The 17,772-nt window shown below is 46.7% G+C and overlaps 1 protein-coding gene across 9 annotated transcripts in view; it reads right to left on the reverse strand.

The window, feature by feature from the left end:
* Positions 1-17,772, reverse strand: part of SRCIN1 (SRC kinase signaling inhibitor 1) — a 335,991-nt gene that overhangs the window by 153,500 nt on the left and 164,719 nt on the right. The gene's annotated exons all lie outside the window — the stretch shown is intronic.

The following is a 17,772-nucleotide window of genomic DNA, read 5'->3' on the forward strand; positions in this document are numbered from 1 at the left end:
CCATCCAGGCACCGGCAGGATTTTCCCTTTGGTTGTGGTGTCCATTGGAACTGGTAGGTTGGAAGGCAGGGAAGCCAACAGTAGGGGGAGCTAGAGCCAATGACAGGCACAGCCAACACATTCTAGCTTTGTGTACATCCTCCATCCTACTGAGTTTTACAAGGGCAATGCAGAGACTAAGGATGCTGACAGCCAGGGCCACTGCACCTGGAATGGATATAATTAGGTAGGCAGGCAAGTAGGGGCAGGCTGAGGTTGGTGGGGAAGTGCCCCATGTGCCCTATGTCAGGCTTCCTCAACCTAGGCCCACCAGATGTTTTTGGCCTACAACTCCCATGATCCCTAGCCAGCAGGACCAGTGATCAGGGATGATGGGAACTGTAGTCTCAAAACATCTGGAGGGCCGAGGTTGAGGAAGCCTGCCCTATGTGGACCAGCCTCCATTAATCATTGGTGGCAACTGTCTCCAAGAGAATCAAGACTTTGCTACAGCTTTCTCTTCCCACTGATCAGCCTCAGAACAAGGCCACAAAAATTTTCAGACTCTTGAAGGAAGGGGCTGGTAGATCTCGGTCTTTACAGGGGCATGACAGAGGTAGGTAAGAGATGGGGAGATGGGAGGGAAGTCCATTCCAATCACTTTTTATTCCAAAGTGATTTCAAGGGGGTTTCTCAGTGCAAAGGGGACAAAGGGGGCGTGCTTGGGGGTGGGGTGAGGGGCAGAAAAGAGGCCGTCATCCGGAAGACAGACAAGACATAAACATATCAAGACGACAACTGGGGGCGGGAGGTACCACGGAGACATCAAAACTGCCCCCCCGGGGGGGGGCTAAAATCAAACATAAGACAGTCATGAGACCTCAATGGGGATGACGGCCTAGGTGCCCCTGCTCTCAAGCAGAAGCAGACAGAGGGACAAAGACAGACGAACATTCTGCAACAGTAAATACGGACATAAAGGAACTGAAAGAAAACGGAAATGAGGTGCAGGTTGGTTCATGGGGGAGGAGGGAGGAATTTTTGTGGAACATCGCTCTGAAGCTCAGGAATAGCTAGAACATCTGAAAACTGGAGAAGGGGGCTTCCGCTTCTGACGCCTGGCCCAAGAAAGGAAAGAACAGCAGCACAGCCTAGTTCCCAAAAGGTTTGTGTCCCTTCAGACATCTTGATTCATTACCATCAGTAAAATAGGCCAACAATGCTCACATCCAAGGAAGCAAACTCTACCTCCCCACCACACACCAGCTAACTGCACTGTAAACATTCCTAAATAGTCTCATGATGCTGTTTCCATAACCAATCACACTAGCTTAAATGCTCCATATGAAGTATGGGACTGCTATATTCTGCCCCATGTATTTTATGCAGAAAAATAATCTTCCCTTTGTCAACTTCCCCTCCTGCAGCTGTTAAAATACTTATGAATACTCTATGACATCACAGCAACTCAGCCAATGGCTAGGAGGCGATGACCTCAGCTCTGCAAGGAGCGCTCCAGACCGGTGTTTTCTCGTAGGTATATTCAGCAGTATGTTCTTCACGCAGTAGCGGTGGACTTGTTCTGCTTTATTTGTTCTTCTACAACACATCCCCCAATGCTACCACATTTTTACTGTCCAGAGGGGCTATAGCGCAACAGTAAGTGGTACCGCAAAAAACGCATTTGTGGTATGAAAAGTTATAGGATTCCAAAAGGAAATTGCAGGATATGCACAGATTGGAAATGAAGTCTTATGACCGACTCAAAACTTGCGCAAGCAAATAATATTGAAATCGGGGTCGCATATGGCCTGTCTAATATCATGAGTACATATCATCATGAATGCACAACGAGGACATCTGGAGAGGCCTTACATCTTTAAGCAGGTTTTAAAAGCACACTAATTTAGGGCTGCTTCTTTCTAATGTAGGTTTCTTATGAGCTTAAGTCAGAGAGTTGTTTTAGAATGCTTACCTAGCTTATCTACTGTAACTCATGTTGCTGTTTTATTTATTTTAAAGTGGCATATGCTTTTAAAATAGTGTGCTGCTGCCATATAAATTGAGTCTTTTGCTTCTGAACTGTATTTTACATGTCTTTAGAAGAGCTATTCCAAAAAAACCCCAGCCTATAAATGAATTTATAAATAAAAGAACTGTGAATCCTTTACTGCTATAAGACGATGGAGTCTGACCCTTCATGAGGTGATCAGTTTGTATGGCAAAATACATTTCTGGCCCCAAAGATGGTGTCTGGGGAATAGAGTGGATTCCAATATTGCGGAAGAAGTTAGACATTCCTGATCAACAGCACCCATAAATTAGTGGTCTTCATAAAGGATAACACCTGCTTAGCTGAAGATAAGAGGCAAAGACTAACTCCTGAAGTTCCAACACTACATCAGACTTCCCCTCTATAGTCACTGGCATGGAAATCGTACTTTCTCTAGCAGAGGCAAGCTTTGATAGGATCAGGGTGACCCATGGAAAACAGCCTTGCAAGACTGGCAAATGTCTGGATAGCGTCGTATAGACATGGTTGTATCTGGGTAGAATTAGGACTTTCTAGTAGCTGTTCTGTTCTGATTGAAAAGAAACAGTTAACAGTATTGTCCAGCTTTCTGACTGCAGCATCTTCTAAATTCATGTTCTTCCACCATCGGTCCCCAGATGTTGCTTGTTTACAACTCCCATGAGTTGTAGTCTCACAACATCTGGGGACCACCAACAGGAAGAACATTGCTCTGAGCCTCCCATGACAAAACAGGATGGTAGTTGTATCATTAGCCACATACTTCCTTTGAAACCTCTCAAAAAATCAGAATGCCAATTTTTATTGGCGCTCTTCTTGGGGGTGGGGGGAGAGGGAAGAGTTGTTTTCTCTCTGGTTTTTGTACTGATCAATTCAGTTCTCCTCTTTATTTTCTACTTCCTTTGGTAACCAGAAGTAAAACTTCTGTGTGCAGCATCAGTAGCTTCCTACCCACCACCAAGAGATAAGAGTCTAAGCTGTGTGTAACTTAAAACAGGCTGGCCAGCATAAATCAACAAAATACTGAGCAGCTAATGCAGTATTCCTGTGAGCCAGCAGAAGCAACCCTTATGTTCTTAAATCTATCAGACACGTTGATTTCCCTGATAACTCCACATTCCTTGCAAATGCTCAATAATCACAGAACCCACAAGGTCCTGCTCTTGAGGTTGCTGACTCTGCCTTCTGAAAATGGCACAGTCCCAGTTATGGGCTGAGCCACGTCAAGATGGCCATTTTGCAATAATATACGGCTTCGGTTAGAGCTGTAATAAGCAGTGGAGTGTACGGATGGCTCTAGAGATTGGCAAAGGAAAGACAAGCTTTCTCCTCCATAAAAATACTTTATGGGTTCTTGTTATCTGGAAAGAATGGGTGGGGTGGTGGAAGAAAACTAGTGTTGAAAAAATTAAAAAGAGATTTAACAAGGCCGTAAAAATGAAGATCAGCTCAGCTGAGCTCTCAGCTGCAGAATTCATTTCATTTTATTGCCATTTTAGGGAAGCATCTTCTTACCACCTTTGAAGTGCTACTCTGAGGAAGATCAAGGGAGGAGGAAATGGCTATGGATGCGGCTTGGCATCACACTTTGTGCCCCCTGCCCACCAGCAAAGTTAAACATGTCGAAACTGGGTCCAATATTCTAAATCTACCTGAAGGACAGGTTGTGGTCTGGCAGGTTGTGTTTGCTGATGGGATGCGCTGGCAATCTTGGCACCTGAAAAGTTCCTCTCCTGAAGGCCCACATCTTCAACACGGCTGTCCTCAAGCCACCTCTCCTAGCTTTACCTTTCTGGCTCCCTGGCTGTCACTCTCCTAGTCCCAGTACACATGTACCTCTAGTCCACAGCTGAATATGGCCCTCCAAGGCTTTCAGTCTGGCCCTCAGAGTTCTCTCCAGTTGCTGTGCTCTGGTCCTTCCTCAAGAGCTTTTTTCATGATGGAATGTGTCCTTGGACACTGGAAATGCCCCTTGCTTGCCTAGGAGAGATGTGTGGGCATAGAAACACCTGGCTTTTACACATTCTATGCAGCACCCTATTACCTAAACTTCCTGTATAGAAAGAGAGGCCACAATTTGAAGCCCTTCAGACTGATGCAAGATACAGCTCCAAGCCATCATAATTCCTGCTTGTCACAATTTGTCACTCTGCTGCAAACTCCCACTCCAAAGTATGTCACATCTGACGCCCCCAGCACACATTTTTAATGCCTACACAGTAAACAATCCCATTTATTCCTTGGAAGGAGTGTCTTTTTATTGGCAAATACAAACAACTCATGGAAAGCAGGCATGAAGAACATCATTTCACACCATTCAAAATAATCCTTCAGGAGCAATGACGGCTAGTGTCCATTGGGAGCAGTGGCAGGGAAGCAAAAAGAGAACCCAAAATTAGGTGGAACCAGATCCAATGACAGGCATAGTCAATGGCAGGTGGAGCCAACTCAGTTGGAGAGGTGATATGATAGTCATTTTCAAGTATTCCGGGCTGCCACATGGAAGATGGAGCAAGCTTGTTTTCTACTCCAGAGAGTGGGGCCCAAACCAATGGAGTCAAGTTACAAGAAATGAGATTCTGACTAAAAGCCAGGCAAAACTTTCTGGCAGCAAAATCTGGACTCTTCTTCACTGGAGGCTTTTGAGCAGTGTTTGGATGGATGACCACCTCTCAGGGATTCTTTGCATTGCAAGGGATTGGACAAGATGACCCTCGGGGTCCGTTCCCACTCTACATTCCTATGATTCCATAGAATCATAGAATCATAGAGTTGGAAGAGACCACAAGGGCCATCGAGTCCAACCCCCTGCCAAGCAGGAAACACCATCAGAGCACTCCTGACATATGGTTGTCAAGCCTCTGCTTAAAGACCTCCAAAGAAGGGGACTCCACTACACTCCTTGGCAGCAAATTCCACTGTCAAACAGCTCTTACTGTCAGGAAGTTCTTCCTAATGTTTAGGTGGAATCTTCTTTCTTGTAGTTTGGATCCATTGCTCCGTGTCCACTTCTCTGGAGCAGCAGAAAACAACCTTTCTCCCTCCTCTATGTGACATCCTTTGATATATTTGAACATGGCTATCATATCACCCCTTAACCTCCTCTTCTCCAGGCTAAACATGCCCAGCTCCCTTAGCCGTTCCTCATAAGGCATTGTTTCCAGGCCTTTGACCATTTTGGTTGCCCTCCTCTGGACACGTTCCAGTTTAGACCAGATTAGACACCATCTTCTCTCTGCCGAGTTGTACAAGCGCAACACTGATGCTAAGGAGGAGGAGGAAGCTGACAGCCAGGGCCAATTCATAGACTGGTTGCAAGAAGGCAGGCAGGTGGGGGCTGGCTGAGGGCAGTACTGAGGTTGGTGGGGCAGGACCCTATTTGCCCTAACGCAGAGGTTTCCAACCTTTTTGAGTCCATGGCTACATGAACCAACTACATTTTTCTGCAGCAGCCCTGTAGGGCTCAGGAGCCCAGTTATGTCACCCCTTGCCTACAGAGCTGCCAGTCTCTCGCCCCTTTTCAAACACCCTCCCTTGTGGAGTGTTCCCTCACCCTCCTCTCCTTTCCTCTCTCCTTGGGAGCCCTCCAGAAAGCTGCTGTTGCCATCCCTGAGCCCCAAAGCGAGGTGCCATCTAGAGGCACCATTTGCCTGTGGATCTTACAGCCAGGGCTGCTGCAATAAACAGCTGTGCAAGCCTTTGGAAGACAGAGACACGAGGGGGCATCCAAGGAGGGAGGGAAGGAAAAAGGGACAGAGGGCAGTGTTGCCTGCGGAACCCCTAACCACCCTTCAAGGCACCCTAGGGTGCCACGGCACACTGGTTGAAAACCACTGCTTTAATTTATTGACCTTCCTTTTTGGAAGCTGTGTGTGTTTGCACATGTGTATTTATATTTTTATCTCACTCTTCCTTCCTCTAAGGAGTTCAGGGTGGCTTACATAATCTTCCTCCTCCCCATTTTAGCTTCAGAGCAACCTTGCAAGGTAGGTTAGGTTGAGAGATAGTAGTTGGCCTAAACCAAATCACTGCAGCCCAAAGTACAGTGGTACATCGGGTTACATACGCTTCAGGTTACAGACTCCGCTAACCCAGAAATAGTGCTCCAGGTTAAGAACTTTGCTTCAGGATGAGAACAGAAATCGTGCTCCGGCAGCACGGCGGCAGCAGGAGGCTCCATTAGCTAAAGTGGTGCTTCAGGTTAAGAACAGTTTCAGGGTAAGTACGGACCTCCGGAATGAATTGGGTCCCTTTACCTTTACCTTTTTACCACTGTAGTACAAACCAGGCACAGGATGACTACCTCTGCCTTCATACAGAGTCAGGTCATGGGTCCACCAGTCATTGCCATGGGTCAGGCCAGTATTGCCTACACAGACTGGCAGAGGCTCTCTGGGGTTTCAGGCAGGGGTCTCTCCTCCCAGCCCTACCTGGAGATGCCAAGGAATTGAACCCAGCCCTTCTGCATGCAAGACAGATGCTCTTTCACTGAGCTACAGACTTTTCTCAAAGTGAGAAGGAACTACTAAGTCGTTGTTACTACTTCCCCTCCACTCTTGATGCATGCCTTGCTTTTATGAATGGCTCTAAATCCCTGCCACTTTTATCACCCTACTCCCATGTCTCTGTTACACCCTGGGAGAGGAGTGCCTTAGAAACTAAATCACTGGCACTCTATGAAATGGCCCTCGTCAATTAACACAGGAGACAAATGATAGCTCTTTAAGAGAGTTGAAAATAGGGTTGCCACCTTTTAACCTGACAAATTATGGACAGTCCAGCTATTTACCACATCAGTGGGGCAAAACAGATCGGACATCAAAAGGGTTGATCCTGTGTATCTTGTCCCCTTGCAGTAATTGTTCAACAGGTCACTAAGGTAAGAAGGTAGACTGTTATTAGCTTTCATAATGATTTCATTCTCCAAGAAACTATTTTTGAAACATACTTACTGGGGTTCTCTTAGGGACAAACTAGATTAGATGGCGGCAGACTCAATGCAAACCTTTATAAAGCAGAGGTGGAGTGGAGTAGGGCAACTGGAAGTGTAGCATGGCTGGGTTGAAGGCAGGAGCCGAACCCTCCCATGCCCATGTTTTCACTCCTGTCTCAGCGATGTCTACGCTGGCTTGGTCATGTGCACAGTATGGAAGGTGGCAGGATGCCCAAGGACATGCTCTACAGGAAGCTGGCTTCAGGCACAAGACCCATTGGCAGACCAACTCTGTGTTACAAAGATGCCTGCAAACGTGGCATGAAGGCTGACATCAACCCCACCGTGTGGGAATCTCTCACAGACAATCACAGTGCCTGGAGACAGACAATCAGGTTGTGCATCCATAGCAGTGAACAAAGGAGGAATGACTGCTGTGAGGAGCAGAGAGAGAAGAAACGCCATAGTGCATCTGCAGCAGCACAACCGGACGCCTTCATCTGCCCCAGCTGGAACAAAACATGTCTCTCCCCTATCGGTCTCTACAGCCTCAGCAGGTGCTTCCTACAATTTCACTCCCAAAGGTGCACTCCTCCGTTGTCTCCCAAGACAGATGGATACCAACAACAATAGTATGGCTGAAAGGGACCTCAAAAGGCGTCTAGTTCAACCAGCTGCCAATGCAGCAGGAAATCCACTGCCTTATACCGAGTTAGACCACTATTGTCCACGCAGACGGAAAGCGACTCTCCAGGATTTCAGACATGCCGCCACTCCCAGCCCTCTCTGGTATTTACCTCTCACAGAGTTAGAATTCCTGGCAAACTTTAACAAACAACAGTGCCCACAATTCTTTAAGGAGGGAAATGTTTCAAATGTGCTTTAAAGGTATAGTGTGCACACAGCCTTAAACACACAGGCCTGAAGCAATCATGCTTAGTTTGGTTCTTAGCTCTCCTCCACAGTATATCCCCCTTTTTGAGACAAGATCAAGGACGCTCCACTATGCCTTCACTAACACTAGATTACTGCTGATTATGTTCCCCAAACATGAACAATCTGTAAAATTTATGGGCAGTTGCCAATACCCACCTTTGGTCCAAAAGGTTTCTAAAACAATACACAAACCCAGCCGTGTCTGGAGCTGAAAATCCAAAGTAGAAAATCAGCAGAATGAACGGGAGGATCCCCAAATGCAAAAGGGCTGGTTTATCACATCTTGAAGTAATAAAGACATACACGTGCTCATAAAAAGAGAGGCTTCCTGTAAAACCATTTGAAGCAATGAAGTAACATCCAAAGAGCAGGTTCCTGTGAGACCATTAAGTCCAGAGTCTAAAAGCAGGTAACTGCACAACCAGATGGCCACATTTCCTAGCGACAATACTCTACTTGAAGGATGGACCAGACCAAGCCCAGTTTAAAGATACAGAACCCTAGGATGGGAGAGCAAGAGGGGCCTTGCAGTTGGCCATCAACAGCGAGCTGCACCTGGGCAGGTGCACAGGCCATTTGATCGCAGTATTGCTTGCCCACTATGGTGAAATTCTGTTTATTTCTATTTAATTGATAACAACTTGATCCAAATTTGCATCTATGCAAGTCTATGCAAATTTGCGTCTATGCAAATTTGCATCTAGTTTAGCCGTTTCCGACTCTTCGTGACCCCATGGACCAGAGCACGCATCTATACATGCATATTAAAACGCCCTGGGTCCCAGTTGCCAAAGATTAAGAACTCATATCAGGATTCTTTCCCAAGAATGCCATGTTTAGACTGGTGCAGTACATTATGAAAATCGCTGGTCTAAGGCACAGGTAAGTAATACTCATAGATAATCCCAGGCACAGATGCACAAAGGCGGGAAATCTAACTACCCAAAGTGAAGGCATTGATCCAACAACAACACACCCCATGCTATCCTATATAAAAGAATGAGGCGGGCTCAGCTTAGTGCAGCAAGAGTTTCAGCTCCTTAGCAAGCAATCACACACACTGCCTAGAAGGAGGCACGTGAAGCACCTGTTTGCCTGTCTTTTTGTTTCTCCTGGACATAGCTGGTAGGGGAGGTGTCTCTGCTCCATGGCGGATGAATGGGGCAGGAGGAACGTCCCCCCCCCCCGAGAGGTGTGGCTATTGCCAGTATCTGACAGCACAAAACACACCACAGAAGCATAAAAAATAGGCTCCAATGGCTATGGAGAGGGAGGTGGGGCTTGTGGCTCGTGCCGTGGGGATGGCGGGTTGAGAGAACAGGTTGCGAACCCCACACACCCACTTGGTTCCTCCCCAGGACCCTTTGTATCCCACTGGAATCTCCCCTGGGTCCCTGACAAACTATCCCTATGCATCAACCAGCCCATGATGAAATATATGCAGATTTTATGCTAATATGTCCTTGTCTGTCTTCCCTTTTTGGTGATGCATTTCTTCTTTCCTGGCATTGGGTCAGTGGCCACCCTACAGCACAAACTTGCCAAGCCTGCTTACCAAGGCTCTGAGGCCGGCCTTGGCTGGGGAGGGCGGGGTATAAATAAAAAAAATTATTATTATTACCACAAGTGGAAGTGGGATGAGCGTACACATTAGAAGCAGCAATTCACTTTGTTTTTTGTTTTTTGTTTAAAAAAGCTTGAACTCCATGGGGGAAAGCCAAACAAAAGCCCTGCTATCTTAACTCTATGCTATGTCACTCATCAGCATTCATGCTTCCTTGAGTTTTTGCACCATCCACAAATGCAGCTTCTGTGATTTTCACCGAAATTACTTTGAGGCCCTTTCAGACTAGCTCTCCCTTCATCTCTTTTTGAAAATGTTAAAAGCACAGCAAGTTGCCTTGCACTTTGCTTTTCATAGCTATAGTTTGCTGCACTTTGGGGCTTTGCGGATGATGGGGCGGGGGGGGGCAACTGCATTAGAAAAATCTACACACACATAAGGAGCTGCAAATCTGACACAAAGCCCACAGCCAGATGTTTGGGATGGAGTCAGGAATTGGGGGAGGCGGGGAGAAATAGAAGAAGAATCACTCTTGACTCTGCTTATTCCCTGTGGCTGGAATGAGTTGACACTAGTATTTTTAATAAAAAAAAACCTCACAAGGTAAGCAGTTTTCTCAAGAGCTATCTGCAATGATGCCCATTGGCCCAGCTCACTCAGAAATTGGCGCCCAGCTGCTCACGAGATAAAGAATCAGAAATAGCAGCAAAGCTGGCATCCTGGGGTGGGTGGGAGGTAAATAAATAGCCTCACAAAGCAAAGTGACGCCTGGCAGGTGGGCTGCTAATTCAGAAGCTGCCAACAGCACCTAAGCCAGAGAAGCAGGAAGGAATTTGAATGCAGCTCCTAGATCCTTTCTGTCCCATTCAGCACATCGTACCTTAGCCCCCTCCAGAGTAGTGTGTGTGTTATATTTATTTGGCAAGTTCCTTCTGCAACATGTCACTGGTGCACTATTAGTGCATTAGTGATGCAGTAGCGGTTTAGTCATGCTGGCCACATGACCCGGAAAGCTGTCTGTGGACAAACGCCGGCTCCCTCAGCCTGAAAGCGAGATGAGCGCCACAACCCCATAGTTACCTTTAATTGGACTTAACTATCCGGGGTCCTTTACCTAGGATTTATATTGGACCGTCCACACATCACTCCATTTTATTAGCTGTTGGGCTTCAAAACATCACTCCATTTTATTAGCTGTTGGGCACCAAAATTACTTTGAGGCCCTTTCTGCTGTTTGGCGGGGCTATAGCCCAATAAAAGCAGGATGTCCTCTGCCCCCTGACCCCAAATGTTTGTGGTCCGAAAAGTTACAGTATTTCAGCAGGAAGCTGCAGGATATGCATTGGATGGAAGGGAAGCAGTGTGACCATTCAAAAATTTTTGCAGGCACCATCAGTCTTGAGAACAGGATTGCATAGAACTGCCCCAATAGGATCAGGAGCGCAAGTCATCATGAATGCGTGGTGAGGAGGGCATCTGGAGGGATTGTTGACCTCTGCAGACCTCCCACTGTCCGTACTCTCCCTATCACTTGGATCTCAAACTGTCACCATGGTTGGAAGTTTTTCAGGTTTTAATCAACAAGTCGGGACAGCATCCCAACATGGGTCTGCAGGTTACAAATTCATAAGGCATGGTGGAAATCTACAGTATCGTACCATACATGGCTAGGCCACTGACCAATCAGATGCTCGATAGGCAAGCTCCTTTGTGCCTGCAGAGCAACTGAGTCACTGGCAGTCAGAATTTCCAGAGGGGTAGTCAAGAGTTTTCATGCACACAACAATTTATTCTAGAACCAATGGAGACTGGCTACTTGTTTATTCCACGTAGTCCACACACAGTTTAGTTCTACTGCATATTCTTTTGGCCCTTGGAACATGCTTCTTGAGAAACCTATTTCGTTCCAAAAATAAAAGCTCATTGCAGATTGATTCCCCATTACTCCTAGTGTGTCCATTTGAACACAGATGAAAACAAATCGACAGAGTCCTGGCAATGTGGGTGGGGGGCTTTATCCACATCCGCCCAATGATGTTGTGAGGTGGGCCTATGCCAAGTTTGCATCAAAACACAGCATTTCCCAAGAAACAACAGGATAGATATACCCATGGATTGCAGCACACCATTTCCCAAACCATTGGATGCAGAAGAAATGGGAGCGTGGACAGAAGCTGAGTAGTTTTGATTGTGACAATGTCGTTCAAATGTCTCTTTCATTTCCCGTCCCAGTGGCATGCTTCACCATCTCATCTGTCAAGAAGGTTTGGAAATTGCTTCATACTCATGTATGAAGCTGCTCTCCACAGCCCACTAAAGCATCAGAATAGATCAAGGGAGAGGTATCGAGAGAGCCATAGTGATCAGAGGTTGCGAGGGAGTGAAGGAGTGTCAGAAGGGACATTCACCACCATCTATCCCATCACACTGATGGGACTTTAAGTAGTTTCCTATCTACCAATGCTTGATCCTCACTGACTCACTCCATCTCCTCAATGAGGATGTATCAATGTCATTCAGGTATTTCTGCAAATAATACAGAAAGTTGATATTTTGTAGACAGGAAATCTGGGGTACTCAGACTGCTAGTCTATTTTACTAGAAAAGCATATTGGCTGGTTTCCATAATTAATTATGAGAGCATTAATCAAGATCAAGTTTGAATAAACTCACTTGGGGTTTAAAATCAGAGGTTCCTTGGTGTACACACCGGGTGGGATCTTTCTGCTACAACTTGCAATTATACACCATTTATTTAATGTATTTATACCCAGCTTTTTAAAGTTAAGTTTGGCTACAAAGGTAGCTTTACAATTGGGTAAGGAATGATGTGTTTGATCAATTGAAGACCCTACAGGAGTCAACAGATAATACAGATGTCCAGTTGGAAGCCTTTAGAATGCATGGAGGCCAAATGACCCAAATGACCTTGTGAAATACCCTCATTTAGCTGAAGATGTGGCTCAGAGGTACAGCATATGCATTGTTTGTAAAGGGTCCCAGGATCAATCCCCAACATCTGCAGGAAGGGCAGAGAGAGGCCCCTGCCTGAAACCCTGGAAAGCCACAGCTAGTCAATGTGGGAGATACTGAGCTAGATGGACCAATGGTCTGACTCATTATAAGGCAGCTGTCAAAGAGCGAGCTGGCAGCAAATCACACCGTTCAAAGTTGGAGTTAACTCTTTATTAGCAAAAACACAATCTTCACTTGGCTGAGTGTCAGGCCTAATGAGCACAGCTCCACCTCCTCACAGCCATCCAAGTCCCCTTCTCCCCAGGGCTTTTCCCAAGCAATTGGAGACTGTGCCTGCATGCAGTCATCCTGTCCTCCACCCTTTTCATGCCTCTTCTGGATCTGGGAGACAAGTGGGGAGGGGAGCTTGTCACAGCAGAAGGGGAAGACACTCACACTTCTTCATCAGCCTGACTCATCTCAGCCTCTTGGCTTCCCTCCTCCCACTTGCTGCCTTCAGCTTCTGCCTCTGATCCTGGACTTCTCTCTGCTACCGACTTTGCCTGCTCACTAAGTCCAGTTACCTCTTCAGCTTCTGACACCTCCTCTTCCCAGTCTTCTTTCTCTTCTACCTCTGACCACTCATCACATTGTCCCACCACAACTCCCTGGGCTCTGAGTCTTCTTCCTTTGGTGGTTCCCCAGCTGGTTCCTTCCACCATTTTTCTGCGCCCAACCAGTCCACAACAGCACCTTCCTATATTCCTATGCAAGACAAGAGTGTTTGAGATGCTGTATACTCAGGACACAGGAATGATGAATTTCTGCCTAGACCAGGGATGGAGGCTCCTACCACTGCCAAACACATTGGCTAATGGTCAGGAATCATGGGAGCCGCAAGTTCACAGCTCCTAGAGTATGATATAATTTTGGACACTGGCTTTAAAAAAATGAAATAAAGCAAGAGAGCTATATAATGCCATCACTGCACCATGGCATTTTACAGAGTAACGTAAGTAGGAAAGACAGGTCCGTGCCCCGAGGAGTTTACAGTCTAAATTTAGACAGCAGGGGAGGCAGCAAAGAGAGGGAGGGGAGATGCCCAAGGATGACAACACAGAGGGGAAGGTCCTTTGGAAGCAGGTCTTGGCGTAACGGACAAAAGAGATTTGACAGTAGATGATCTTGGGCAATGCAGCAGAGCAAGAAGGCATGTAAAGAGAGACAAGGGAGTTGATTAAGGGGCAGCGAGACGGAAAGCTTTAGAAGTACCAGAGCTAGCACTGGTATCAGTATCTCCGGTAAACCATCACTGCTTCTGCTGATGCTGAAGAGTAATTCTGTCCACAATCAGATGTCATTTGCATAATGGAAAACATCTGCACCATTTTATCCTCCTCACTTGCCAAAACTGGTTTTTCTGACTACAGAATTTGCATTGCGTTCCACCCCCACCCCCCTATTTCAGTGAAATAGTGAGCCTTTCTGTGAAAAAAGTACAACATGGCTTTGATCTAGCTTTGTTGGGTGGGCAGGAGGGACTCACAAGGCACCACAGTTTTATTTATTTACAATATTTGTGCACCGCCCAAGAATGAAGGTCCCCCCTCTGTCCATTTCACGAGGGCTTAGCCCCAGAAATTTCCCTCCAATGTTAAATCTCAATCCCGAAAGATATGCTGTGATGTCCTAAACAGAAAAGGGTGCTTTTATACACATGCAGAGTGCCTCTTTTGCCACAGAGGGCTCTTCTAGACCTCACTCCCAGCTGCTACAGCATCTTCAGACCAAAGTGAACGGAAACAAGGATCTCAAAGTCTGACCATCATTTAGCATCCTTAGATTGCTCCCCACCTCAAATTCACCTCCAGAGGTTTCAGCCTCATTTTACAACAGAGCGTGGAAACACCAAGTCCATTGCTGAAGCGGGATTAGATCTCAGGACTTCCAGTCACAACTCCAGCCTTTTTATCCACTGGGCTACATCAGAACTCTGCATATATGGTAGCTCAGAGCACATGGCCAGGACAGGCAATGACCCTGAAGCAGCATTTCAGAATGTGGGGCTGATCCATCTAACAACAGCACCAATTAAAAGCACACAACATAGGAACATGTTGGGGACTGCCTTAGGCAGAGTCTAACCCTTAATAAAGGCTACACTGACTGGCAGTCACTCATCAGGGCTGGCAGGCAGGGGGCGGGGCTCTCTCACAAGCCCTACATGGAGATACTGGAGACTGAAACTTGGTCCTTAGCCTGCCTACTCAGAAGTAAGATCTGCAGAGTTCGAATGGTCCAACTCCCAGGTAAGTGCACAGAAGATGGTTGCTGTGGACCTTCTGGAAATCAGCAGCAGGGGATGGGAGACGGAGTGTGTAGTTGAAACATTTCTCCCTGAGGAATCTGCTTAGGAATCTGTGCTGCAATGCTCCTGGAGAAGGCTACACTATGAGCTCTCTCTCACTCACTCTCTTTCCTTCCCTCTTAACCCCAACAGCTAAAGCATCAGCATGCAGTTCCCTTCTCTCTAATTACACGCTCGGATGGTGGAACATGCCAGCTCTCCTGACTGCTAAAGAGAACGATTTTCTTTTTTTCTCTCTCTTAAAGGCCTTTTGTGCTAACTGCAAAACGGGACAACCATGGTGCTGTTTGTTGTCTTTAAAAAAATTAATAAATAACCATTCCTTCCCACAAGCTTCCCTTGTCTACGGCCAGCCTTGGGGTTTTTTCCCCAAAACAACCAGGACAGGTGGAGCAGTTAGTACCCAGCTCTGCCCTGAAACCCAGCAGGTGGCAATTTGAAAGCGGGGTGGGGGCAAACCTTGCAAAGGAGCAGGAGAAACCTTGAGTTAAGCATAAGAGGCAGGTGAAAGCTCGAGATGCAAGGCTAACCTGAGAGGGCCGTGTCCTCCCACCCCCTTTTGCAGCATCCCTCCCTTGCAGCTTTGGCATCTGCTGCAGAAAGATAAAAGTGCAGCCGAAGATGGATAGAACCGAATGGATAAATCCTCCAGTGGAAGAATGGGGGGGGAGAGGAGAGAGCGCTCTGCAAATGCTGAGTGACTGCAATCATTGCTGTACAGCACAAAAATGCAGAGATTTAGCACAGAACGGATGGCAATGTGTCAACCCCGTGTACGCAGCCTGTGTTGCCAACTTATTTTTGGCAGGAGCATGGCACCTGTTCCTTTAAAAGCTGCCACAACAAACGGAAAGCTGCCAGGGGAACCTTTTCCTGGCATGGAGCTGGAGCAGTGGGAAAAGGCTCCCCCTGCTAAGTCTCCTCCTGTCAATCACGCAGCTGCAAAGGGCATAGGAGCATGGGCGTAGCCAGGATTTTTGTTAGGGGTGCAGGCCTTTTGTTGGGAGGGGCAGAACCTGCATTAGCTATGTATTTTTATTGATTTTTACTGATTAGGGGAGCAGCTCCCCCCCCTGACTATGCCCAGGAATGGGTGGGTGGGTGTTTGAAAGCAAAAGGACTCTGCAATCTACATGAAATGATCAAAACAGCAATGAAGGGAAGGTGACAGGAATTGAACAAATGGCTAATGGGAGATGGAAGAGGAGGACAGGTAGCCATGGAGAGGAACCTAAGGTGATTTGAAGAAGTGGGTCTTCAGGAGACAGGAGACAAAAAAACTGAGAGGGGAGGGTGTTGCAGCAGCCTAACAGGAGGTGGAAGGGTCGGAACAAGGAGGCAAAGTGGCTGAGCAGGGAGAAAGATAGGGATATAATTTGGTTAACCCATTTACAGTATAGGTGGAGAGTTTAAGGATGAGGAGTGGGAGCTTGAAGTCTATTCAGAACTTGAGAAAGAGCCCAATGCAGAAAATTAGAGATTGGGGTTATCATGATCAGAGAGCAGTGGGAGAAAAAAAATTAATTTGGCCACATTGCTTTGCATGGAGACTCACTCCAAGTACAGGGTGCCCACCCTTTCCATCTGCTGCACCATAGCTCATTCAATCATGCCTTCCCATTATGCCCCAAATGGTATTTCATGATGCTCCTGGGGAAAGCTGACCAGGCAGGGTCACCTGGGCAAGGATGAACTCTTCACCGAGCTATTGTGGATAACCTAAAAGTGCAGGATCTGGCCCATCTTTCTCTACCATACTGCAGGACCTCTCATTGCTCTGATTGGTTAATGGTCTACCCCACCTACGGCTTTCTAAGTCAGGTGTCTGGCCAATCACAATAATAATATTATAATAATAATTTATTATTTATACCCCACCTATCTGGATGGGTTTCCCCAGCCACTCTGGGCAGCTTCCAACAAAAGATTAAAAATACATTAAAACATCAGTCATTAAAAACTTCCCCAAACAGGGCTGCCTTCAGATGTCTTCTAAAAGTCAGATAGCTTTCCTTGACATCTGATGGGAGGGCATTCCACAGGGTGGGCGCTACTACCAAGAAGGCCCTCTGCCTGGTTCCCTGTAACTTCGCTTCTCACAGTGAGGGAATTGCCAGAAGGCCCTCAGCGCTGAACCTCAGTGTCTGGGCTGAACGACGGGGGTGGAGATGCTCCTTCAGGTATACTGGGCCGTGGCCATTTAGGGCTTTAAAGGTCAGCACCAACACTTTGAATTGTGCTCAGAAATGTAACAATGCCAAGGTGGTTCTACCTCTCTAGAGCAGAGGGACTGCTCCTTGCTCAGGATTCCAGCTCTGTGTCAGTCTTCTAGTCCTCAAGGTGCAGCAACCAAAGAAGGCACCCATATTTGGGCTAAGGAAGAAACAAATTCTGCAAATGGTGTAAACACACAAAGCTTCTTATGTGGGTTTTACTCCCATTTTACTCCCTGTACTGCTTATAGAGAAGGGCCAAAAAGGTGTGCAATACACTCAAGCCTTGATGACAGCAAGTGTTAAGTCTCCCTGAGTGGTTTAATGACCACTGCCCAGATTTCTTGTTGCCCAGATTCTTCTGAGGTTATTTTCTGTGCAGCCATAAGGGCTGGAAACTTGCATATTTTGCTTTGAAATGTTGAAGCGAATTGTGTGCCACAGCCCCGATTTGATGCTGGGGCTAACTCCAGGGGAAATAGCAACTAGATTTAAACACATTTAACTATGTGATGGACTGAAGCCCCAATATGATGCTATTCTTCTGAACCTGGTATTTATGCCATCTGTTCACCAAAGGCTTTTCCCAACCCCCATTCTTTATTTCCTTAAAACATGAAAGGAAAACCGATAAAACCTTCTTTGCAAGCACCATTCAAAGAATGGTGCTTGTACAGTAAAGGGGCATATGACGCTGCTTTAACATTGAGTCAGACCAGCAATCCATTTAGCTCAGTGTTGCCTCCACTGACTGGCAGCAGCTCTCCAGGATTTCGAGCAGAGGGTTTCTCC

This window comes from Podarcis pityusensis, assembly GCF_964106645.2.
Source record: "Podarcis pityusensis genome assembly, chromosome: 13".
NCBI lineage: Eukaryota > Metazoa > Chordata > Lepidosauria > Squamata > Lacertidae > Podarcis > Podarcis pityusensis.